Below are 27,983 nucleotides of genomic sequence, written 5' to 3' on the forward strand. Positions count from 1 at the left end.
TTATTATACACAACAAAAACTCGCATCCTTTGTCTACCCTTTTATACTCCGATTGTCTTTGTTTTTTTTATTGTTGTTGCCTGTTGGGATCTGGGTAGACTTTTAACTATATTCTAAATCCCCAACTCGTAACAAAAAAAAATATATATATATATATATATATATATATATATATATATATATATATATATATATATATATATATATTTATGTAAATCCAATAATGAAAACGGATAGTTTTTTATTCAAGACATTCAGAGGCAACTGAAGATGTCTTGAATAAAGACGAAAGCTAAGGTACTGTTGTTTCCATTTTCCCGTATATATATATATATATATATATATATATATATATATATATATATATATATATATATATATATATATATATATATATATATATATATATATCCGTAACGCCAAATTATCTATAATATTTTTCTTTAAGGTAAGCAGTTTGAAATGTCGGACTCACGCCTAAAGGAACTTCTAAATTTGCTTCACTGGATAATGCAGTCTGTAACTACTATGGCCATCCCGGACTTCTTCCCGTGGTTACTATACATCCTGCCTGGTGCCCTCAGCAGACGCGTCTTCAACCTCGACCACATGAAGACGACCTTACATAAATTCCAAAAATACTTCAGTGTGAGTACTGTGTTGCTCACTGAACAGAGGACCACTAATATAGATCTGCACTTAACCCCTCCCCCTCACACACACACACAAAACAATTGCTTCTGCAATGCACAACATTTTCTTTTTTTTTAAATATTAACCACATTGTGGAAATTATGCTTATTACATTTAATAATTCAATACTCGTTCTGTTTGTTTAATTGTGACCAAATCCCAGGTTGCTGATCTGACTTTCTGCCACATTTACACACAATTGCAGGATCTCAATTGTTTCTCTCACTTTGAGAACACAACATACATATATCGGGTCTCACTATTGATCTATTTAAAAATTTTGTATTTCTTTATTATTATTATTATTATTATTATTATTATTATTATTATTATTATTATTATTATTATTATTATTATTATTATTATCATTATTATTATTATTATTATTATTATTATTATTGTTATTAGTATTTTAGTTTAAATTTTGTATCATAAATTGTATTTACTATGAACTAATTGTTATTATTATTGTTATTATTATTACATTTTCGTCCCCCAGGCCCAGACGTGGGTCATTGACCTGTGCCCGGGTGGGCTAATCCCCGTTAATTAATATATAAAATAATTTAACATATTTCTTCTTCACTCAGATTATAATGGTTTATTGTTTTTATTTTTTTTTATTTTAGCTGCATTCCGTCATCTCAGTGAACTGAAGACCTGAAGATACCTTCTTTTGTCCTGTCTGTCTCTTGTTTGTACACAAGCTGCTTGGTACACGATTCCTTTCACATTTATTGCAGCAGTGACATGCTCAGCCTTGGCTGTCACTATAAAGAGAATTATTCATGGATCAGTCTGATATATTATGCCAAAGTTTAGCGATCGTCGACTTTCACCTGTTCAGTGTTCATGTCATTATGAGGGTGAGACTATGGGTGGCCGGTAATAAAGTCACTGGAAAAAAAGTCACAGAAAAAAGTCACAATTTTGGCTAGGAAAAAAAGTCACAATTAATTTATGGTGGCCGATAATAAAGGCACAAGAAAAAAGTCACAAAAAAAGTCACAATTTTGGTTAGGTTTGGTTAGGTTAGGTTACATTAGGTTACGTTCTGCATATTCCTTTACTGAAACTGATTGACATATTAACCTTAAAAAATGTGAGAATTCGATAGTTAACTTTTCTTTTTTTTCTGTGACTTTTTTTCCTGTGACTTTTTTCCTGTGACTTTTTTTCTGTGACTTTTTTACCTGTGACTTTTTTACCTGGATTCGAGACTATGTGCTCACAGCTAATGACCAGTTCTTAATTACCCTTTCGTCCTTTACTGTAAGCTATATAGAAAAGCATCAGATCGTTTTATTTTAATTTCAATGTAATTTCATTTACTCATGCCCCCCCCCCCCCAAAAAAAATACGGATTGCGGAAATTATTTTGTATAATCCCACGAAATAATCATAAATTTTAAATAAAATCACGTAGCGGAGACTCGAAAGTACGTGTTCGTGTACTTGTGTTGTGTGCATTTAACGTGAAATAGGCTTGCTGTCAGAGGTAAATCATGGATATCTCACGATAATTCGTATAGTCCATGACTCACGTGCATAAAAATATAAATAGTGGTATTATAAATAATTAGTCTGATGATCGTGAGTGGCCATCAGATAGTTTCACAGGGTTGAGACGAGTTGACAATTCACGTCATTTACTTTAAATCTAGTAAATTAGTTTATATAAATAAACTATTAATCGATTACCATTGTATTTTAACAATAAATAAGAAGGAACACTGCGTTGAACAAGTACTGTACTGTACAGTACATTGCCAACAAGAATAAAAATATTGTTGGTTTACCTCAACAATTCAACGAACAGCCGGTAAAAGCCTTCATGCAACTTCCTTGGAGATTCATAAACCATTCTAGTCCAGTCATTATATTGAATGTGGTGGTTTTACATTAGTTTGAGGGCATGCAACACCATAATAAAAGTCCGCCCAAACTGGTCAATGGGAAAGCAGGAAAATTAGGACATCAACAATGGCAGATATGTGCAGTTTCCCTTGTCCTATGCTGTAACCCCCCCCCCCCTCCCAGAAATTGCCATCAGATGAACCTTTTTGGCCTTTCAAATCAAGTGTTACTTCACTGCAAAGAATTTTAGAAGATTATCAGGTCACAATGATTTACCTCATAACGTCATGTGACGTCAGATGAAAACATTTTGACGTCAATACACAAAAATAGTCAAACTGTTTCTTTAAACCAAATACCCAATAAAATATACTATAATAATAATAATAATAATAATAATAATAATTTATTCAGTAAACAATAAACAGGTTAATACATTGTTTTACTACTTGAAATAGACAATAATGTTAATAATATCAATGACATGAAAAGAATAATAATGATTATTATACATAAACAATAATAGTACAGTACTTTTATAGATGATTTCAGCGACGTAATCTAGCATGGCATTAACTTTGAATATAATTAGCACAAAATGCAGTATATAATAGGAACAATTTTCACAAGGACAATGATGTGACCATCATGCAGTATATAATTTTGACTACAGTAATATGAGATTCATAATAAAAAGATTATACTGTCATAAGAAAGTAAATAATTGTTATCAGAAATAATATTACAAAGATCAATATAAATTTTTTTGTATTATTGATGGTGGAAATAGCAATAATGCAGTAAAGTACACTATTATATCACAAAGAAATAATACAAATATGGCAGTAATAGTACTAGTACTAATATTATTAATGATAGAAATATCATCATAAAATTAATAGCAATCAATATCAAAGTCAAAGTCACTAGTTTACTTACAACATTTAGTACACTGAAGGTAAATACAGTAATTGTGAATTAAACCAATATCGTTAAAATAGTTACTTTGTTGTTTTTAATTATACTTTTAATTAATCAACATTGTATTTACATAAAAATTACCAAAACGACGTCACTTTGTAAAAAAAATCATTTATTAATCCTACATGTCTTAGTTTAAGTGCCTCAACTACTTTGAAGGATTGAGGGTATTTCTGGCATTACAGGAGCGGTATATATGAGACTTAAAATTTCTAAAAGAATATTGCAAAACCTATAAATGATTCTAGTTTTTGAAAAAATTACTGCTTTAGTATAAGCGTTATTCAATTTGCATTGCCACTTCTGACATTTCCTGAAATGCGTTCAACCTTGATGACGCATACCAATTCATCCCCAATATCTAACTAATCGTCACTAATGAAGCATTGTCATATATTAGGTCTGTTTGACAAGGTCCATTTTCCGCTGTGCAAAAGAGTCCGTAGCCCTAACAACTACATCGTGAAGCGCGACAATGTATCATTTTCAGAAGGCTCTAAGGTACAGGATCGTTTTTCGTCATGATGGGTATCTAATGTTCTTCTTGAAGGTTCCATCCCCAGTCAGTTGGGTCCGTTCCCTGATTAGTGCCCACCCAGACCATCGCCTGATAATATATTCTGAATGAATGGAATTTTGCAGCAGACTCAGTTGGTGCGAGTCGTTCCGGTGTCACGAATGATTTGGATGTGATAACTCGTTCTCTCAGCCTAGTGTGTCTCAATGATGCAAGTGAATATGTTGTTTTGCTTCCGAACAAATGAATCATTGCACGACGTCCAACAGCCTTTCCGAGTGAGCAGATTTCAGCACAGTTCTGAAGGGCGGAGTCATCTTTAACAAGTTCCTGAATAGTTTACCTCTTACCTATTCCATAGATCCTTGACTTGGTACCACAACCAGTCATTACATGTAAGAACTATACGTGTGATGTAAGTTTTGTGCCAATATTATCTTTTAGATGACAGATATCATAAACTTTGCTCTAAACATTTGCTTTACCTGGTGGAAGTACACGCCCTTGTTGTCTGCGTCAACGGAATTGAGTAGAATATCAAGAGATCGGTGTCCTCCCCAGTGATCTACGGCTGCATCACCTATTTCAACATCAACATCAGCAACTGCTCCATTGTCCATTTTCATGAGCTGATCAGCAATCAGGTCGGCCATACGCTGCTTATTACAATTCCGTGAAAGAAATTGCTCTTTTCTTCCCCGAGAATTCCGAGTCAGAAGTGAAGTTCACAATCGGACATAGATTTTGACCGTGCCTTTGGTGTGTATTGTCCTTTACTGTAGAATGTTATCAGTAACATCATATGAATTCTGTTTTGTTTGTGGAAATGATTCAGTGCATGTATGTGTTATAAATCCCCCTTGATTCTGCAGTCCTTTTTCTTTTAGCAACGTTTCGCCATAACAACATTGTCCTGAGACGTCATCGATGTCAACAAAATGCCACCATTAAGTATCTCAGCCATGTGTCAATATTTATATAATTTTTCTACCTATTTAATTCTCTGTATTGGCTTGAAATGAACAATACATTGAAAACAAGCGAGATTTATTGTGCTTTTTTCTGACTGACGGATATCTTGAAAATTATTCAGATTTTAGACTTCCCCATCATCCGAGAGGTGCTGATTTTTAGTATATAATTCTCCTTTACTTGTGGTACTATAAACCACAAAAAAAAATTGCTACAGTTTGGGGGATTGGGCCGTTTTTTCGTAGAATGACTCGACTATTCCTACGATAAGCTAAGTTTGGAATTCGTGGGATAGGGTGGAGGAGGTAAGCCTCCATTTTACTTTTAACAAATTTGTTAATAATTCTGTGTTTGTAAACAAAATGTACCCCATTGATAAAGTTTTAATGTTTTTCACAGCTGTACTTTTTTATTTTGTTAAGCGGGTAAACGCAAAAAGAAGCTAATTAATGAAACGAGGTATTTTGTAAATTTATTCAAACCTTGATATTTTCTTGTGTAAATATTATTTTTAGTGCCAATAACTGTATCGTAAACTGAAGTTTTCATCCTGAAGTTCATGTAGTGAAAGCAGTGTCTTGATTACTATACCGCAGAAGGAGATCGAGGAGCACCGAGCCACTCTGGACCGTGATGACCCCCGGGACCTGATAGATGGTTACCTGATGATGATGGAGGAGAAGGCGGATGACCCGAACAATACCTTCAGTGGTGAGTGTCCTTAGATCACCTCCTCGAAGACCTTTATGTTCTCAGCCTTTCCATGAATCCCTCTCCACCTCCTTCGCGTTTAGGCTTACTTTTGCAGCACTTGCTAATGATATCTCTATTTTCTCAACCCCAACCTTGCCTTCATTACCACCAGGTTGCCTGTGGCCTGGGCCACACAGGTATTACTGGTATCAATATTGCAATAGAATAATTATAATGCCTCTAATACTGTTCGGGATGTCCCACTAGTTACTTTTATCTGAAGACTCCTCCAATACCTTTCATAAACCTCTGGGCCAGTTCTTTTTAACACCAGTGCAGCATGGTCTAAAGAGTTAACTGGTCTGCTCATCTACTGTATAGAAAAAAGCGAGTCCACCAACGCGCATGAAGTCACCTGACTGCCTATCTGTCTTGGTATAATAACCAAGGTCGCACATGGCATCCATTATCTGGTGGGTTATTGTCCTGACAATGTCAACCTCCTGCCTTACATTTCTATTTATTTTCTCAGAAGCTATTGTTTCAATAGTGATAGTGAAACAATGCCTAACCACCGCGCTGTGTTTGGTTGTAATTCACGCAACAGATTGTAACGTGTTGTTGCATTTTATTGCTAGAAAAATCCTCAGTCAGTTATTTTCACCCTCTTAAGTGTACTACATTATAAATGGAACCACTGTGAAACGCTGGTCTGGGGCCAATTGCTGCTTGCGTGAACAGCGTCAGTTTCCCTTCCCATCAATTGCTACATTAAATCTCTAGGCATAGGAAATTATGCTGAGCCATGAGTCTTACACCCAGTTGTACATCAAATGCAGGATATAGCTAGGGCAATGGCTGATCATATGTGCATATGTGTAAAGGCATTTGTTGATAGCAGCATTGCACAAGTTTGTTCGTATGATAAAGGTAAAGACGATATTTATGAGCCTAAATCTCGAGTCCAGTGTGTTATGATAAGAAGACTGGTAACAACATCATGGTAACAACAATTTTACTAAGACTTTGATGTAAATGTAACAAAGGACCCTTTTATATATAACAGCAAGATTAGAAACATCTGGCTTCCTTGTTGTCGCTATTGCTTGATCTTCGCCCTACAAATGGGAGGTTCTGGAACAGCATTAATGTAGCATAGACAGTTTCTTCTTTAATCCTTTAGGTGGCTGGCGTGCACTTAGGTGCTTTAATCTAGCTAACGCCAGGCTATTTTATTTAAATGGGAGAAACCCTTGCCCTCTAAAGTATTAAAAATCTAGCTGCATCTGACAGAGATATTCATGTTTTTGCAGAAGTTCCTCATCTAATTAACCGATAATAAACAAATTCCTTGATTTGGATTTGGTTTGATCTGTTCAATTCTAGAGTTGCAAATGATGAAAAATCCTCCAGATTTGCATCTAGAATTAAACTGCTTGAACAAAAACAAGTATCAGATAAAATGATAAAGATTGCAAACTCAATGCGGGGTTGTAGTAGCAAAAGGCTTTATCAATTTAAAAAAGGGCTTATTATTTTCTTCTCAGTTTTCTCTGTCCTTACCAAAGTTATATGAAATGATAAAGGAGAAATACAATTTCTTACATAATAACATACAGGCTAAATCAGGACGGGTTAGAGCACTTTTTCCCTTGTCTCCAACAAATGGCTGCTTGTTACGATCATCCATCACCAGTTGCCCTAATGTACAGAATTCGAACACGTCTTCTTGGTAAGGAAAGTGCACTGGTAGGAAACAATTGTAAATAGGAGAGATGTAATAATATCAGTATGTCAGCATGGTCATTTACTACGGGGTGAATGCCATACGGGAGAAACATTCCACAAAGAGAGCTTTCCCTCTCTGCCTTGTTGTTTGCCCCTCTAGATTCTGAGGAATCCTTACCTGAGGCTGAAGAAAATAGAGAGTCAATGGATATCATATTCGTAGACCATGCTTATGAGACTTTATTATAACAGCGCCATTAGCATCAACATCAGGGCGCTGCCAAGGGATAGCCCCCCACTCAACATATGGGGAAACATATCGTACGATGGTACACTCTCTGCTAAAAGAACACAACATCCTTGAACTAGCCAAAAGGAAAACAATGCATTCATAAAACAACAATAATGCAGGAAAACGAGTCAAAGGACAAAAATGTTAAAAACAAAAACAAAAACCTCTAAACTGATTTTACATCACATACACTACACCACGAATCAACCGTCGGAGCCTGGCTGCCTCTGGCTCTGCGCCGCGCCACCGACTGTAGGGGCTGTGGGAGGAGGAGGGCGCAAGGAGGGCACAGTGAAGGGGGCCCAGGCCAGCGCTTGGTGCACCACCGGAGAAATGGTGGTCGCTTTGCAGTTCAAGCTGACGGACACCCTGCCATCAAGCACTCAACCTGACGCAGATACTGCCTGTGAGGGTGGCTCTCACCACTATGCTCCAACTGTCCTAGAGAGGCGAGAAGGCGTCCTGCACAAAATTCTGCGTGCCCGTTTTACCAGGTAGATTAAAGGCTGGCGGGATACCTCCCTCCTCCGCGACAGGACCCCATCCTGTGTTTCTGGCCAAGTGCACCTCCCTCATACGAAGTGCCCGCCGCCAGTGCTGGTCCACCTTATAGTGCTGTTCGGCCACGGAACGCCGTCACTGAATGGCGGCCGGTGGCGTTTATGGCGCGACTTGTCTACCCGCAGTAAAGTGTTCCAGTACCGGAGAGGCCCTGACACCGACGCAGTCCAGGCTACCCCTGGCCCAGTATCCCTGAGGCATTTTCATAAGCCTCAACTGTTTCTGGCTCTGCCACGATCAGGTGGATGATGAGGCACACTGACCCCCATGACTTGAGAAAATCTGTCATCTCAAGGCTGGGCAGTGTTGCTCTCACCAGAGACTCCGTTCAGTGCCCTCACCCTGTAGCGGAAACGCAGACTGGCGATGATTTTTTCCAGAGGTGGCCTCAGAAGTGGGCGACCCAGCCAACCTGGGTCAGTCGGTCAGCATGCTAGTAATGCGGCCCTGCAGGCGGAACAAATCGGCCACCACTTGTTGAAAGGGATAGTCTGGCGCTGGGGTCAGAACCAACGACCTGAGGCTGGGAAGGGGCGTGGTCTCGCAAGCAGCACACCGGGACCGATGATATTGCAGGTCACCTCCATGCCAGGCCAATAGACAGACCGCCGGGCCCTGAGCATTTTGTTTCCGAGGCCCCAGCCCCACATACATACATGCAGGCTAACGGCGACCCGGTGGCGGAGGAGTCGGGGATGACAAGGCGCACGCAGCCCTGGTCAGCGTGAGGTGACCAAACCTCGACCACAGCCAGTCCTGTCCTCACCGAGAAGTACGGGCAGACAGGCCACCTCCTGTGACTTGTAGGGGGTGCCAAATGCCCCGCCAGCACCCCTATACCAGAATCTGCACACTGTCGTCCTGTACGTCGCTTTGCACACCGTGTTCGTCCAGGCATGCACCCATCCTTGAACTAGGTGCTGCGATTGTGACTGCACACACACTGCAGCACAGGTCCTCCTGGTCCATGTCTCCAGACAGGGCGCCGCCCTGAGGGAGGGAAGCGGATGTCAGCTGCACAGTCCCGCTTCCTGCAAGAGAGAGCCGACGTGAATCGGTACTGCAGGGTCTTCCTGAGCCTGAACAGCGCGGATTCGCCACATCCGTGAAGGCTGTCGGTCCCCAGCAAGCCAACCAAGGGCGGTGGTCCGCCCAGAATGAGGTTCGGGCAGCCATGAGGAACAGCCTGGCCTTGCGCAGGCACCACACCACAGCCAGGGCCTCCCCTCTATCAGCAGCATAACCGGCTCCTCGGCCGCCCAGATGCCGCCAGAGCCAACCGCCACCCTCCTCTGGCAGGGTTCCTGGAGAGGCACAGGCGGCACAGTATTGTTGCAGGACGACGAAGCCGATGCCTCCCCTGCTCCAATCAGGCGAGCATAGCTGCCGGTGCCCGATCGGGCGCGCCGCCGCCCTGGCCAACCGCCGACAGATGGTGTCCTGGGCCTGGCGAACTTGGATGTGAATAGTCCCAATACACCTGCTTGCCCACTGGCTTCTTCGGAGAGTTTCACGAAGCGGCTCCATCACAGTGCAGTGGCAAGGAAGGGAGCCAACCGATTAACCAGGCCATGCCAGGACCTGATGTCAGTGATTGATGGCTGATCCGGCATGGGGAAGTCTCGATGGCTGACAGATAAGTGGGCTGGCACAGGTCCCAATTCCCCAGGAGGAAACCCACAAACTCAGCTTTCTTTCCTGCAGAACAAGAACTTCTTTCTGGTTTCAGCGTGATACCCAGGGCGAGCGTGCAGGTCTCCAGAAAATCGTGGGTGTGCCAGAACGCCCCTTCACACTGGAGCTGGCAGGAGAGTGCGTCATCCACGCACTTGTGTACTCTGCAAGCACATCCTGAATAGCGTCAGCCAAACTTCGGTGTAAGAGACCCGACGCTGAGCACGTCCCATGGGCGTCCTGCAGAAATGAAACGTCCCCACGGCAAAGGGTCAGGCGTTCACTCTCCTCCTCCAACCCACTTGATGAAATCCCCAAAAGGCGTCGTCGGCGACGGTTTTGAACTAGTGCACTGGCACCCCAGACACCAAGTGTCGAGCGGTGCAGGTGGTGCGTCTCCCCAAGAGCTTGCATTAGAGGCGTTGAAGTCCGCTGTGCCTGGGCTGACTGTTTTTCTGGCCATCACGACCATCCTGGCACCACCTGTAGCCCCACCAGCAGGCACTGGCTGGATGACGCTCCTGACGTCCTCCCTTCAATCAAGTTTTCACCGCTCTGTGTTTCGGAACGAGCGGTGTGTGACAGGTGAGAAGGCCGCCGGGCGCCAGTGGATACGCCGGAAGAGGACCAGTCATACCGGCAGGACCTGCTGGTGTTGAATGCGGCAGACTTATGCGTGAGTAGCCATGCCTCCAGCTCTGGCTGCCACATTCTCTCCAAAGGAGGCAAGGGTATCTCAACTGGCCTCGGCGGGAAACGGCTGCTCTCAGGTAAACGGCTAAGGTTCGGAGGTAGACGTCGGTAGTGTGCCGCCTCTCCATCGCCCACGGCAGCCAAGGTTGCTGTTGTTAACGTCTTATGGAGCGGGAAGTCGACAGGCAAATTAAGCGAAAGTACCCCAGCCCCAATATGGGAGGAGGGCCTTTGGCTGTCTGCAGAACGGCAGACCTCCTGGATTTCCAGGACCCCCATACCGAGGCGGCAGGATTTCATCCCCAGACACTTGAGCTTGCCGTGGTTCGCTACGTCCCCTGCCATTACGGGCCTGAAGTGCTGCCCCGACACAAACCGATGTCCCGGAGCAGGGCGCGCCACACATTATTAATTATAGCACCCGTCGGCTACAGCCAGTACACAGGGGTGGCGGGAATTCGCCCTCGGCCTGGGGACACGAACACTTGTAACCTGGGTGGCGGGATATTGGGCTGTTGCCACTGTAACAGCGCCTGACATCCACAGGAGCACCATGAGGCTGACTTACCCTACAACACCTTTGAAAATTAAACCTTACCGCACTGGTGACATGTAGCCCCACTGCAGGTGGCAGTTACTTTTACCAGGGTGCAGCGTACACGCGGCACCATCATGCCTCGACTGGGTGTGGAGGTCGGGCGGCAGCTACCTCAGGCTCACTGCAGACGTCATCACCACCCGCCACTGCTCTCCGCAACTGTTCCCACCACTGCTCGGGCCAGACGTATCACGATGCCACATAATACACCAGCATCTCTCACCGTTGCCTCAAAGGCCAACAGCATTTGTTTCTAAGCACTTCAACACTATTATAACTAGAGCACCCCGGACTTCCCTTCAACACTGCTACCCAGGCCCACCATAACTTTGCACAGCAGCATGTACCAGGAGAGTGTTATCACAGGTGGGACATTTAAATCACACTCCACTGCTTCTATGAAGCATCATGTTGAAAATAATTTTCATGGGCCTCTCACCCGTTTGCTGTTGAAAACTCTGCCCATTTCACAGCTTGGTCGCAGATTGAAGAACCATTCCACTGATGGCGTCCAGGGCTTTTAAGTGAGAGCTGCTCCCACTGGACTGCTGGGGAGAGCCCTGAGTCAATCACTTGGAGTGCGGGGGACGCAGTTCAGGCGAAGGGAGGTGGCCACCAGCTGTGGCCACCTGTTCAGCAGCACCTATGACTCTATGGACCGCCTCCATGTCCTAAACGCAGCTAGCTGGCATTTCTGCCTCACACTTCTCTGAGCGACAGCTGCTGAGGCTTCTCATGACCGGCATAGAAGAACATGACCACCGCGGCACTTCCAGAGACGCTTATCTGAGCCATCAATGCACTCATGGGCTCGCTGTTGGGCGCGCGTAAAAGTTCTGGCCGGTGTAGAGAAGCCCCGGCGTCCCTTGAGGCGCCTATAAATCGGGACGTGTAGGGCCATGTCAGCGTTCTTGCCGGGCTGTAATGCAGTAAGCCGCCCCGATATATCCCACTACTGTGCGCTATGTGAGAGGTTGGGAGTCATAGACCATGTTTATAGACTTTATTATACGAAAGCGTCAGCTGGGCACTGGCCATCAGGCGTTAAGGACAAGCCCCCCCCCCACTCGTTAACATATGTGGGAAAACATATCGTACGATGACCTACAATCCCTTCTTAGGATATAGTGCATTTAAAGGGTCTAAGGTACTCAGGTGGGTATATAAACTACAAATTTCCTCAATATCAGTTCCATGAACCTAATGTACCGCTTGAAGACAATAACTGGATTGGTAAAGCAGGACAATATTAGGAAAAGTTGATGTCATCTAGGCGTGACTTTTTCGAAAAATTTAAGATGATGGAAAATCTTTTTAAATGAAATGTCACCACGGTGAACATGAGCTAAAGCCTGGAAAAGGAGTTACTCACGTGCTAGCGACAGATATTGTTAAATGTGTACCTCTGCCAAAAGGATGATATCACATTCCTTGATCGTTGTCGCAAGCTCTTTTAAGATGCGTGTTTTAAATCGAAAATTATTTCAGCAAGCGAGCACAATCACAAAATGTCAAATCTTGAGAGATATATGACTATAAATGTAAAATAAATGAAAGCTTGCAGACACATCTTAGGCTTCGTTTCTCTTTTAAATTATTTTCGGCGTAAATACCTTCATTACATGTGTTATTTTATTCTGTTTGTGTTATAGTAATGCCCCCTATAATCTATTAATTTCCTTTTTATAATGATTTTGTTTTTCAGTAGTGTCAGATATAATTCCATACGATATACGCCATACTGGGAATATTTAACTATACAAAATATTTTTCAATCCACTATATTATAGTCTGTTTTTTTTCTTTTGAGATTTGCTAAACTTTGCTTTTATGGAATCGTTAGGATGTAGGGATGAGGAAAACCAATCTTTACATTTTTCAGCTTTATGGCGGCCATCTTGGAATTTCAAAATGAGTATTAAAACACAATTTTTCCGATATCTCTGTTTCTAAACCACGCAGATTGCTACCTTTGGTGGCAAAACATACACTTTAAACAGTCAGGAATCCACTGAGATTAAGCAAAATCAATTAGGGATAATGCAAATTAAGATAGCTAACCCTTTGAACCCGCAAGCCATATTAGTGGGTTGAACACCTTGACCCACATATAAAACTTCGGATCTTGGAAATGCGTTTTGTCCATTTACTTTGCTTGAATAATAACCTTACATGTTTCAGTTACTTTTTGAACCAATTTGGAGGGTTTTAAGCAACATTTTTAACTTCACCTTTAAAATTTCGGCTGGGAGTCCAGGGTATGGGAACTGCTATTTGCTGCCAGTATCGCAAACAAATATAATGAAATTGTATTTATACGTGTTATCTGCATCTTGGAACCTCTGTCAAACATTCTTCATGTATCTTTAACATGAACATTGGGCACACTTTATGAGTGTCATCATTCTCACATACAGAGGTCGGTGCACTGTAAGTTCTTTGCCCTGCAGGAACTTCTTTGTGAGGAACATTCTCCCTTGCACTGGCATCTCGCCATCTTGATAATGGCCACGGGTGCAGGGAGAACATCGGTGGTAGTCGGCCTTAGCTGGCCATCGTTGTCCTTATAGGAACCATTCTGCAATGGATCCAAAGGAAATGCTGTGGATGGCTTGCCTGACTCCAAACTCGAGCCATGTACTTGCAGAATATGTGCCATCGCAACTCTGGAATGTTTCTGATTTGGATTCCTTTTGGTCAGTGAGCTGCACACGCAAAACTAGCCAAGCCTATCTGCTGCTTTTCTGTTACTTTGGAGTCATCAGAAAGCATCCTCAAGTCTTAAATGATATCATCCTCAGTTGAATGAAGATATTGAACCTCGTAGCCTTACCCACTCTTGGAAACCTTCCAATGTTAGCAGCACCAGTGAAAGCATGGAATGCAGGTAAGGCTTTCACCTTTTCTGAACCAAGAACATCCCAAAACGGTTGGATCTGCAGAACACCCGTTTTTATTGAGATGTTGGTGCTCTTTGGCAATAAATCGTAGTTGGCTATGAGAAAAATGTTAATGGTACATCTCCTGAGTTTCGCCTTGTTGTCAGCTTCGTCGTGGTTGTTTTCGTCAAAGCTCCCGACATACTTGTTGCTCTTGGTTCGGCCAGATGCTGAAGTGATGACCAGCTTGGAGAAACTTCTCCTATAATCCAAAGTATTTTCTGTTAAATCAGCTTTGGTCTTGTCATGCGATAGGAATTTGCACATCGTTAGGTGCTTGATGCTTGTCTCATCCCTGACTTGGTACTGGACTGGACCATTCTCCTGGCGTCTCCGACTTCCATCCTCTTGCTGTGATGGACATCGTCCACTTGAATGGATTCCTCATCTGGCATTGACTCACCTCTTTCAGATACCAGCTTCTCAAGGACACGGATGAACTTGGCCTTGTCGCTTATGCATGTCAATACTGATCCGTTGGGTGCAAAGAGTGACCTTGGCGTCAAGGTAATCTCGTAGTTTCCAATAGCTTCCTTCTGGTCTACATCTCGGTTTGACCTGGCCAGGGCCATAAGTCTACCGTACAGATATTTTTTTCCTTCATGTCAATGGTCTTTTCACGAATCTTGACTGCATGTCTCTTGTTGGTAGATGTGAACATATTAGTGTTTTGTTTCTTCTGGTGCCCAGAGGCTGACAGTCCCATTTATTCGCTCTATAACACATTCTTCATACAATTTCTGCCCAGTGTCATCCATGCATGTTAAGGGTCTGTGGCACATACTCATCTGGGATATATGCACTGGTTGTCGGGTTATACGGTTGCATTTTGAAAATCCAAAATGGCCGCCTTAAAGATTGAAAAAATGTAAAGATTTTTTTTTTTAATACAGTACACCCTAACCTTTCAAAAAAATTATAATTTACCTAATTTCCAAAAAAATTATAACGAAGCTTCCAATCAGAACAACAAAGAAATGAGCATTTTAGTTGGGTCATACCCATCTCTCCTTCACAAACCAAAGCTGATTGGTGGGTTGAGAGACCAGAGTGGTCTTATTGTTCATGTCTGCCTCAACAAACTTGACCTATACGATGTTGAGTGGTGGGGATATTTATGACCAACGCCTTTACCTTGCTTAAATTTTCTACTTATTTGATAATATCTGTCGTGGATTGTTTTGTTACAGACCTGTCCAGTCTCTTTGCATTATCATGGAGGAGATACGGGATGGACTGTGGCCATTCCCAGGTAATGACCCGAGGACCAACACCCTTGTGTAGTTATGTTGTATCAAAATGTGTCAGAAACTGCAAAGAGCAATTCTACGGAGACTTGCGAAAAATACTCAACAAGAAAAATCAGCAATAACAAAATCAGAAGCAGTTTTATTATTGTCTGTGTGGGAGGAAGAGCGACACTGACTCAACACAGGAGTTTCATTCCTGGTGTCTGATACATGAATAGCTGCTCCCTGGATTAAGTTGACTGCTGAATGAATTATTTTACAAGTTTAATAAAAGGTATATACACACAAAAATCACATGGATATGTTTGCACACTGTACTTTTGATTCTAATTTGAGAATGGAGTGAGTGATATAGGGAAAGGGTGAACTGTTGAAGATATAACAGTACTTGTGCAGTACTTTATTCCAGTACCTCCAGCACTGTTTACTGTAGACTACATCCGATATTCAGGGAGTCAGTAAGTTAAAATCAGCTTCTTTCTGTCAAAGTGAGAAAGGTCTAGAAATGTCAGAAAATTGCTTTCTTCTTGCAGCTTCTTCATATTTTGGCCACTTTAGACCAAAGATAATTGAAAGAGCACACTATAACTTACTCGTTATTGTTCTGTATTGTTTCTTGTAATTTTTTTCCAAATATTTAAGCTCATCTCATCTTTGTAAGTCATAAGGATTCTCAAGTGTCCTTTCTTCCAAAACTTTAGCGAAGGATTTGGCGATCTTAGTCCTCGATCTGTTCTTCGCTGGGAATGAGACTACGACCAATCACCCTCACCTGGATGTTCTACTACCTGGCCACCTACCCGGAGGTACAGCAAAAGATGCAGGCAGAGATAGATGAGGTCCTCCCAAAGGGCACCCTGCAACCCTCGACGACAAGCCTCAGGTGATGCCTCCTCCTCCTCTTGTTATGATTCCTACTAAGAATATATATATTGTCCTATTAATCTAATCGCTAACTTTTCAGAGTCACGGGTAATCTTTTCGTCCTCCCTTTCACTCTCATTCGGTATCTATTCTGGAAGCATAAGTGATAATTCATTAGCTTAAGCCAGTCGTGTTGGAACTATGGTGTAGGTTTCTTTAGTCTAATCTTCCGGTTTTAGGTCCCTAAGCACTTTTATTTATATTGAAACGCGATGGAACTTGATTTCACCATTGGATGGGGGAGATATTTGCACTTATCCATAAAAATATGGACGTTTCAAATATACGCTGTCCTTCATATAGTCAGTACTGGTACACACGTGAACTAATAACCGTAGGGGGAATCCTTGTGTATTGGTGTACTAACTGTAACAACATCCAGTCTTTGTGTCGCCGTCCGGATGTAACAACAGCTATCAGAAACATGGCATGTGTCTTGGCATGAAGATCCAGATTTTAGCCACAGGATTTGCAGTTCACTGAATAAAGACGTCCATTTATAAATTTAAGAAATTAAACTTAACTAATTCAAAAATTAATTTTTATGATCTTACTTGAAAGGGGATAATTCTTGAACGGATTTGAGACATCCTGGAAAATGTTTAGTGAATGGGTAATGTGATGACATTGACTAGAATACATTTTTAGAAAGGCAATCCAAGTCTACATTATCTTGTTGTATAACTTTCTAGCTTAGAAAATAATAATGGTAAGATAGCTACATAAAATGTTTACATACCAACTAATTCCACGAATTTGATAATTCCTGTTCACTGTTTGTTGAGATGGAAAACGTCGAAGCCTTACAGACAGTCCCTAAATTGCTTATTTCAATAATTTGGTTATCCATGAATTTTATTTCAAATATATTTCATACTTGTCGCTGATACTAACATTTGACCTGGGTGTCACTGTATAGAATGCCCTACACGGAGGCGGTCATACACGAGACCCTACGTAAGTCGTCACTTGTACCTACAGGCGTCCAGCATGTAGCTACCAGAGACACTCAGCTGGGCGGCTACTACATCCCTAAGGTTGGTAGCTTTTCACTGTTATATTCCTCCTTTGTAAATATCGCCATGAAATATCGCCATGAAATATCGCCAATTAATGTAGTTTTCATCCGTCGAAGAAATAGTTTACCTTTCTATAGTTATATACAATATTAGTTGGGAAATTTTCATGGTTTAATATTATGATCATGTTTACTTTTAATTGTTACGTTATTTACTTACAGGGCACTGTTGTTATTGGAGCACAAGAGGCCATACATCACGACCCTCGGTACTGGAACCGACCCGATGAGTTCCTGCCGGAGCGGTGGCTCGACCAACAGGGCAAGTTTACCCCCAGAAAGGAAGGTTTTCTACCCTTCGGTGTAGGTAAGTTAAGGAAGACTGATGCTATGAAGACTTCTAAGGCTGTAAAATGGTTCTACATTTTGTACACATTAGAGCTCTTTGATCTAACTATTCGAACGTATAGTGAAGCGTAATCTCAATAGATCACTACACCCCTCTCAATAAAATTATCGAAGATATATCACTTTGTGAGTCACTACCGCTGTGATCTGTAAATGTTGCGTTGTTTGTGTTCTCCACACTGGCTGACAAAATATCCTTCATGTTATGCATATACGATAATAAGTATAATTTAACTTATGTTTTTGGTTTTTTATTGACCAAGGTGAACAGCAACCACCACTTCAGTGAAATAAGGGGTCTCCTATGAACTTTCTGTGAGTGAGGTCAGAAATGATCTTCATAATCATGTAAGGATAACTTCGAAGATAAATTACATTGTTCTCCCAAGGTGTTTACATTGTTTGGATTATATTTGGAATATTTCAATGTACTGTATGTCGTTAAGTGCACACACACATACACGCACACACACACACACACACAAAAAAAAACACACACACACACACACACACTACTATTACTACTTTGTTGTCACTCGGATTCGAGTACGACGATCATCCAGCAGTGAGACAATAATATGAATTATTAAGGATGTCACCTTCGTTGGTGAGTTTTGAGGTGACTAAAAAGGCCGATATGGGACTGGCAGGGTCGTTCACAGATGTTGCACATGTGGATGGCTACCTCGTAGTGCGGGAGGGATGGCCGCAGCGTCTTTCCGGCGTTGGCGCTTGTCTGCCTCTGTTTGCAGTCGGGCTAATTCGAAAACATTGACACCTTCTTGTGTGATGCTCCTCCAAGCGTTTCGGTGTGGCGTAATCGTCTCTCAGGTAAGGGGGTCGATTTGGCACTTTTCAGGTTTATCTTTTACTTTTTCAGTTGCCCGCCAGCATTTCGTTTACTATTCATTAGGTGACTGTAAAATAGCTGTTTTGGCAGTCTACTGTTGTTCATGCTGGTAACATAGCCAGTCCAATGTAGTTGTTTATGATTAATGGTAGCCTCGATCTCCTACAATTGGTGGCAGTGAGAATACTGACATTTGTTCTCTTGTCTTCCCAGCGAACTCAGGGGATGGAACGTAGACTACGTTAGTGAAAGTATTCAAGTGCCTTGAGGTGCCTCCCGTGCGTGCCCCATGTCTCGCTGCCGTATAGCAGGGTGGGGAGGCCCACTGCTCAAAATACGTGCAACTTTGTTGATAATTTCAGCTCCCTACAACTGAAGACACTAGTACCGAGTCTGCCAAAGGCTTGAGATGCACATCTGAACCGATGTTGAATCTCTTCACCGATATCTGCGGTGGTGGACAGGTGGAAGCCAAGATACTGAAAGTGGGTAACATTTGAGAGGGTAGTACAGTTGAGCTGGATGAATGGCTAAAAGACAATCTGAGTCATATGTACATTCACCTCAAGGCCGAAGTGTGCACAAGCATCTGCATAAGTGTTCAGGATCTCCTGTAGGTCGCCTTCAGTGTGAGCGACAAGGGCGAGGTCGCCTGCATACTGAATTTCAGTAATGGAAGCTGCCGATATCTTTGTTCCTGCCTGGAGTCGTCTTATGTTGAAAAGATCCTTCTTCCAGTACTCGATGTCCACCCCTCCCCCTAAATTGGCATTGGCACAAGTAAGGAAGGCAGCCAAGAAAATGGAAAAGGGAGTTTTTGCCAATACACATCCTTGTTTTACCCCCATTTGGATGGTGCCATTGTGCAGGAAACTGCCGTTCATGCCACCGTGGAGCTGCCTCACGATGGCAATGAATTTTGGTGGACAAACAAAACGGGTGAGGGTCCGCCAGAGGGCTTCTCTGTTCACCGAGTCGAAGGCATTGGTTAGGTGGATGAAGGCTATGTACAGGTCACTACGCTGTTCTTTGCGCTTTTCCTGTATCTGGCGGGCAGCAAAGATCATGTCAGTGGTACCACGTGATGATCTATAGCCACATTGAGATTCTGGGAGCGAGTTTTCCACCTCAGGAAGAATTCTGTTTTGGAGGACTCAGAAGATAATCTTGCCAGCTACTGACAGCAGCGAGATCCCGGGGTAGTTGCCACAGTCTGACCGGTCTCCCTTTTTTTTATAAATATTGACGATGGAGGCGTCTTTAGGAGCTTGGGGTATTTCCTCCTTTTCCCATATATTCTCCAGGAGAGAGTGGAGACGGCTAGTAAGCAGAGGTCCTCCTGCTTTATACACCTCGGTTGGGTCTCCATGAGGCCCTGAGGCTTTGTTAGTTTTCATCTGTTTGATGGGAGTAGCTACCTCATCCAGGGATGGAGGATAGCTGAGATGGGTCAGCTCTGGATGCTGAGGGACCTGCCGGGTTGTCAAGACATCCACACCGACGTTCGATTGAACAGCGAATGATTGTGCTCTTTCCAGTGTTGACGGATGCCTTCTTCGTCTTTAATTGGGGAGTTACCGTCGGATGACCGGAGGGGGCCTGTGCCATGAATGATTGGCCCATAAAATATTTTATTGCAATTGAAAAATTCGTGCATCTTGTGTTGATCTACAAATTTTTGCGTTTCATATGTCTTATTTTTAAACCAGTCGATCTTTAGTTTGCAAAGTCCGCACTGGGCTGCGGCTTTCTTCTTGCGGAAGTATCAGCTTTAGTCCGAGACTGAAGGTTGTTCTGCCAATCAGTTAAAGCAGCACGTTTAATATTGACGAGTACATTGATTTCCGGGTCATTTTCATCAAACCAGTCCTGGTGTATTCTTTTGATCTGGCCGAGGGTCTCTCTGCAGGTTTTTGTTATGACAGTGTCGAGAATACCCCATTCGACACTGGGATTTTTTTTTGTCATGTTGTTTATCAGCCTATGTTCGAGCTGCTCTCTGAAATCATGTGCTACCACTGAATCCTTAAGACTCTTAGTGTTAAAATCTATTCTGGAAGCTTGTTGCCTTCGCCGTTTTGGGGTGACGTGAAGTGAGAGCTTTGCCCTGACGAGCCGATGATCAGTGTTGCAGTGGTCTGAGCCACTCATTGCTCGGGTAATGAGGACATCTCGGCGATCTCTTTCTCTGACAATGATATAGTCAGTGAGATGCCAGTGTTTCGATTGTGGGTGTTGCCACGAACCTTTGAACTTGTCTGCCTGCCTAAACAAGGTATTAGTGATAATGAGGCTGTGTGCAGCACACTTGCTGAGGAGGAGTAGGCCGTTTGGATTACACTTGCCTAGTCCATTCCTAGCTATGGTTCCCTGCCAAATGTCAGCATCTCTGTCAATTCCGGCATTGAAGTTACCAAGGAGCACAACCTTGTCTTCTCTGGGGATAGAGGTTAGCACCTTGTGAAGGTCGGCATAAAAGGCCTTCTTGATGTCATCTTCTGCATCCAGTGTTGTGGCGTATGCACTGATGAAAAATGCATGGCGTGAGTGATTCAGTGTAACTCTAAGCGTCATGAGACGCTCGTTGATCCCAACAGGCGTTTCAGTTAGCCTGTGTAGGATGCGTTGGCTGATGGCAAAGCCAACTCCATTAATGCCATTTCTCTCCGCAGCAGGCTTACCCTTCCAGAAGAAGGTATAGCCAGACCCCCGTTCTGTGAGTCGACCCTCGTCTGGGAGCCAGGACTCACTAATGGCTGCTATGTCGATGTTATATCTAGTCAGCTCTTTTGCCACAAGGGCAGTTCTTCTTTTAGGACACTCATTTGTGCCAGTATCCAGAAGGATCCTGAGATTCCATGCACGCAGCCATAGGCGATCACACACACACACACACACACACATAATTTCCTTTTAATCTACATTTAAGCTCCTTAACAAAATAGTCACTTCTATGACCATCGATCTTTAAACCTTTCAGGATGACAGTTACTTCAGATAAAGTTTAGGTCAGTGAGGTCTGACGCTTGAGCACATTTACTATAGGGGCGTAAATGTTTTTTTTTTTTGGATAATTCTAATTAATTATTTTTAGTCTAGTTATCTCACTCCACTGTACCATCATTTGTACGGGAGAAGTAACGTGTTTCAATTATTACCTTACTTTCTATGTAGTTAATTATACCACTGCTGGACCATTTATAAGGACAGCAATATGACTCGTTTATTACAATTACTTCCTCCCACCACTGTAACACCATTTATGTGGGCGCAAATCTTTGATTTACGCATCCCAGTCGCTTTACCATCAATTATAGGGGGCACGATCATCAATTTTACTTTCAATGTACTTCTTTATGTCCCTAAGTGTACTTTATTTATTTATTTTTTACTTATCTTATTTATTCTTTCTTTTATATTTTTATCATATATAAATTCTGATCATTGGGTTTATCTGGGAACCATATGTTACTGTACAACTCAATATTATCCATGGTAGCTTGCCAGAATATGTAACATAACATTCACCTTTTAAACATTTAATAGCTTGGTGAGGTCAAGGCATGTGGATTCAATTGTATTTAATGGCAGAAAGATAAAGAAGAAAGAAAAGTAATACTGCAGTGATGATAATGACACAATATACAGTAAGGATAGTTATTGAAAATAAGTTGAGGATGTGAACACTGAGAAAACACTAAACACGGGAACCACTCCCTGGGGTTCATTCATGATTTGGTAAAAATTAATTTAACACTGGTATAAAATAAATGGATCACTGGTACTAACATTAGAGTAAAAAAAATAAAATATGTTTTTTAATTTAACTCTCGCAGTGTTCAGTAGAAAATACTCCAACTCACGGTCACATTCTACAACAGTGACTCACGAAAATAATGGATCTTCAACACTTCAATTCATTAACATTTATAGCAGTATTATAATACTCATTAATGCTCCCCAAATTTGTCACAAGACTTATTTTTCGTACACTGTACTTCGTAGTACACTAAATACTGTGGATACAGATTATACTAACAGCATACAAGCATCACGACTCCAGGAGTCTAAGGGCTCGCTTACACGATCAGTTACCACATATGGTGGTCGAGCATGCTTCGGATCAGTGGCAGAAGCGGTGGTAGAAGCAGTACCGTTCTTCCCTCGCAAGCGAGATGTCACGGGTTCGATTCCCGGGCCGGTGGAAGTTGTTTGGACTTACTTCCTAGCCCCCATTAGTCCCTCTTCACCTAGCAGTAAAGTAGGTACCTGTTGTAAGTCGAAAGTTGCGGATTCGTATTCAGGGACAAGTTGTTGGAGCTTCCAATAACTTGATGACATAAGCCACTGACTCTTCAGGCTTCTACGCCCTTGACTCTTCAGGATTCTACGCCCTTAACTCATGAGACATAAAGGCAAGCATGAGCTTAGCATGCTTCCCTGTTGGGCACTGTAAACGCTTCAGCGCTTCACCTCACACAAGGATGTAGGGGGCTGCCCAATAAAAAAAAAATACATTATAACATCTGTTACGTCCCTCCGCCTGGGTCAACGCCATCTGGTGGTCTGCAATTAACAACACTTCCGTATCACGACGTTGGAGCAAGAGTCGCCAGCCCAATAATATCACTGACACGTCTCTCTAGCCTCTACCACAACTCTAGCCTCTCCCGTGAGCCACCAAGGTGACGAGGAACCTGTATCTCACTCTGAAAAGAAGTTCACTCTCATCCTCTGTCCTGGAACAGTGATTCGCACTAAGGACCTCTACCTTCCCAGGTTCCTTTTTTTTTTTTTTAAGGTTAAGGTGGGGAATGGATGGAAGGCATGCTGGGACTCAAGGCCCTGCCAGACATGAGGGATAGAGAAGTCGCAACATATAGTCGTGGGGGGAAAGGTTGGAAAAGAAGTTTAGTGAGTTAAACAGAGGGGGACGACATCCTTTGTTTTACATATTACAGAATTTGTTGGCTAACTAAGCTAACCTAAGATTTAGGATGAGGTTGCACAATGGTTACTTTAGTAGACAATGACTAGATTGATTTTACATTTACAAGTTTATTAAAATCTTATACTGTATTACGTTATGGACTCACTAGATTGTGACTTGTTAAATGTGAATTTATATCATCTAAGTTTTAATCTAAGGTGGATCACTATGGCGGACATAGATGGGTCGCGGGTTGGGTTGTTGTAGTGTGGGCAGACTCCCGGGCCACCAGGCGTGAGGTCGCCCTCCGTTGATGTCTTCCCCGCGTAGGTGGCCTGGGCTGTGAGGGTCGTCCAGGAGCTTGTCCCAAACCTTCTTTCCTAGGCGATGGAACCTGAAGTTGAGGGCCTCTGTTTTATTTCTTAAGTGGGTGGTTTCCACTGTCTCCTGGTAGGGTGGCGCTTGGCCACTGGCTGGCCTCAGACACTTGTTTTGGAAGCACTGTAGTTGTTGTAGTCTAGTCTTCCCGAGTGTGACGAGTGGTATAGATGGGTACTCCAACACAGGCCTCACCAGCGCCTTGTACAGGTGAACTTGTATCTTCTCAGGCATCAGTTTAAAACGTTTTAATTTGGTTGCGGCGACTTTGCCTTTATTTAGTCTGTCCTTCACGTGGGGAATGATGCCCGTCCGAGAGATGATGAGGCCGAGCAACCTGCCTTGTCGTCGTCGTCGATCATCAATGGCGCCGGCTTGAATTTGGTTATGGGTATGACCTAGAATTTCGTTTTGTTTGTTTTTATTTTCCATTTATTTTAATACTCCGAGATATCCTCTATTGCCCGAGCAGTGAGTCGCGCCATCCTTGCTGTGGACCTTCCTGGGCAGGTGACGATCTGTGTTACATCGTCGGCATACATGACGTACTCGCTGCCGACGATTGGAGGTGGCAGGTCAGCAGTGTAGAGCGTGTAAAGGGTTGGTGAGCGACAAGAGCCCTGAGGCACGCTGCTCGAGAGTGAGAATTCTTCTTAAAAATGTTCTTGCATCTTGATTTTGGCCCTGCGGTCCGTAATGAAGTTGCACAACAGGCGCGTCAGGTTTTCGGGTTGCCCTAGTTGTATGATCTTATACTGCAGCCTCGCGTTCCAAACTTTGTCAAACGCCTTGCTGACGTCCCTCAGTACTATGTTGCACTGCAGGCGGCCAGTCATGGCATTGGCGATCTGCTCGTAGGCCTGAGCTATGGCGGTGGATGTGCTTCGGTACTGGCGGAAGCCGAACTGGCGGGGATTATGCACGTCTTCGTCCTCCAGATGCAACCGCAATCACTTGTTTATTATTTTTACGAAGATTTTGGCAGGTACCTCTAGCAGCAACATTGGTCGAAAGTATTCGACTTTGTTTGGAGGCTTCCCTGCTTTTGGTATGAGGCGAATAACGGCGATTTTGAACATCTTAGGGAAGTATCCAGAGGCGAGGCAGGTGTTGCATATATGAGCAAGCGTCTCTATCATGTTGTCGGGGAGTTGAGCCAGGATCTTCTTGTTAATGTGACTTTGCTCAGGTGATTTGTTATTAAACGCTTTTATGACGGCTGACACATGTGCAGGAACTATGCGCTCCGTCAGGTAGTTTCCGTTCACCAGTCTAGTGAAGTCAGTCCGTGGGAGCTGCTGGAGCAGGTGCTGATGGTCCTGCAAGTGACCTAATATGTCCTCCTCAATCTCCCTGTAGAAGCCCTCGTTCTCCTTTTCACTAATGGTAAAGATCTTCCGTAAATATCGCTGATGTAGTTGTTCTTGGTTTTCCTCCTCGAATATTTTTACGCTGTTTTGGTCGAGCAGGTAAGGGGCCATGCTAGAGGTGGAACCCATCAGTCGGTTGATCCCTTTCCAGAATGCAGCAGAATCGCGGTAATTGTTGGCTTCCTCCCACACCAAGGCGGCCCACTTTTCTTCATGTAGACGTTTGCTCTCGTGCTGGATGTCCGTCTGTAGCTCTCGGTACCGGTTTCTCAGCTCTTGCGTCCACCCGGGGATACTGGCTAGCTGTCTCACGTGATCGTACTGGACACTGAGCTGCCTCAGCTGGTGACTAGTGTGAGGATGGGGAATGGTCCTGTGAGTGGTGGTCGGGATGTTGTTGTCCATCTCCGCCTTCACATCCGTGTACCATTGTTCGACCGCGTCGTCGATGTCATTGGGGCTGGCTTCTTCCAGGTTTCTCCCCTGTTTGAGAATGAGATACTCCTTGAAGGAGTCCCAGTCTGCCCGTTTGAGGTTTCACCTGATGTTGGCGGGGATCATAATGGGATTGGATGAGAGCGTCACGATGACTGGCAGGTGATTGCTGGTACTGATGGGTCCGGCGGTTACATGCCTGTTCAGGACGGCCTTGTTGTTAAGAGAGGATTATGTCGGGTGTTGTGGCACTGGCACGTGTGATCATTGTCGGGAAATCTGGCCCGAGGTGTTGCAGTTTTCCTCTTCTGATGTCATACAGCGCCACACCGACGTTGTTCTCATTACCGTGTCCGAGTATGGCGTGGCGCACATTCAAGTCCCCTAAGATGTATGTTGGTTTTCTGTGGCGTAGCAACTGGTTTAGGTCTTGTTCGGGTAAGTAAGGACGTCTGGGAGGTAGGTACATTGTGCATATGATAACAGGTCCCCTAGTTGTCTCCACCTGCACTCCCAGAACTGAATCCTCGAAGTCTGGCAACACTCTGTGATTCAGCTGTGACTTGATGGCCACAACGACACCATCGTTCAGCTCACCCATCATGTTCTTCTGGTATACATTGTAGCCAAAAATTTTCAGCTTACTTTCGTCCTTTATGTCAGTACTGTTTAATAGAATAATGTCTGGGTCTAATTGATAGTATAAGTTAGACAGTTCGTTACGTCTATTAAGGGACCAGTGTAGGACATTATGTTGGACGATTTTCATCCTGCTAACCACTGCCATTTCGGAGACTGTAGCTTGGGGCGTCGCTTGAAGTGTTTGCTCGGCTTCTGCCATTTCTAGGGGGACGGAACTTCTTAGCAGAACCTTCGGGCATCTGCTTGTCAGTTAATGGCGGGCCCTCGAACTTCTCGTCACCCGTATACAGGAAGGTGTTCAGTTCCTGGGCCTGCGTGTCGTAGTAATCAACTGACGCTGCAGCTCGAGGGTCTTGTTCCTCTGTGGAGTAAGTCGCCATCATCTGGTCGCAACCATTGACTGTGGTTGCAGTCCGATGGTCACTGTCGTCGCTGGGAGTACATGTATTGGGGTCACGGAGATTTACGGTGTCGCTGGAGCTGTGATCCCAGGGGGACTGACTGGCCACGTCGGGGCTACGGTTATAATGACTTTTGCCTAAGTCAGGGTGGTCATGGTCTATTTCTGGTGTGGTTTGAGGTCGTCGATAAGTTGTTGAGTGGGTTACTTCCTTCAGGATTTCTTTTGAAGGAACTTTGTCGCTTATTTCAACAGATGCAATGTTGTTCCTGGTTAGTGTCTCGTTGATGTGTTTCGATAATGAACCTGGATGAACCATGTTCAAATGATGGGCATGTAGGTAAGACAAGTATATAGTGGTGGCTTTGGAGTCGTCCAGCTGTGGAGAGGAGACGCTCCGCCACTGCGTCCCTCATGGCGCCCAGTGACTCAGTAACTGCCTGTTTTATTTAGTTCTTGATGGTTCTTATCTCTGATTGCAGGACTTCTATGGTCTCGCTGACATTGTTGAGTTTTTGGGAGTCTGCTTGAGTTTCTTTCAGATCGTCTTTTAGGGTTTGGCTGTAAGCCATGATCGTCGAATGAGTGGTCCTTTCTATGGTGTTAGAAATTTCCCTGGTTTCTTTTTGTTTGGTTATTTCGGTCAGTTTCTTCTCTGTTTCTTGAAGTACCTGTTTCCTGACCAGGCAGGTGGCAGAGAAGGTCCTGTGGTCACACTCGCAGACGACACACTTTTTGATGGTGCTACGGCAGTCTTTGTAGAAGTGCTGATCAGATGAACACTCAGAGCATATGACCCCTTGCATGGGGCAGTTCTTGGTCACGTGGTCATTGTATTTATAGCACTTCATACATTGTTGGATGGGCGTATACTTTTCATATTCTATTTGGTGTGATGAGATGGAAGTGCCATATGCATAGAACCCCTTCTCCTTCATTCTTTTTGCATCCGTTGTGTCTGCAAAGCGAACCTTGATTATATTATGGGCATATATAGGATACACCTCTACAACCTTGACATTGTTTTGCTTTTCTTTTTCATCTCTTATTTCTTCTGCGTTATTTTCCACTACATCTTTGTCTAACTTCTTACATACAAGGGTGAGCTTGGCGCCGTATTCCCGTGGGACAATGACCTCGTAACTGTTAGTTTTCATTTTGTCCATGGCACTAGACTTAA

The 27,983-nt window shown here is 43.4% G+C and overlaps 1 pseudogene; it reads left to right on the forward strand.

Annotated features, from left to right (window-relative positions):
• Window positions 1–437: 437 nt before the first annotated feature.
• Window positions 438–27,983, forward strand: part of LOC121870168 — a 44,999-nt pseudogene continuing 17,453 nt past the window's right edge.

Source organism: Homarus americanus, unplaced genomic scaffold, assembly GCF_018991925.1.
Source record: "Homarus americanus isolate GMGI-L3 unplaced genomic scaffold, GMGI_Hamer_2.0 scaffold55803, whole genome shotgun sequence".
Classification (NCBI taxonomy): domain Eukaryota; kingdom Metazoa; phylum Arthropoda; class Malacostraca; order Decapoda; family Nephropidae; genus Homarus; species Homarus americanus.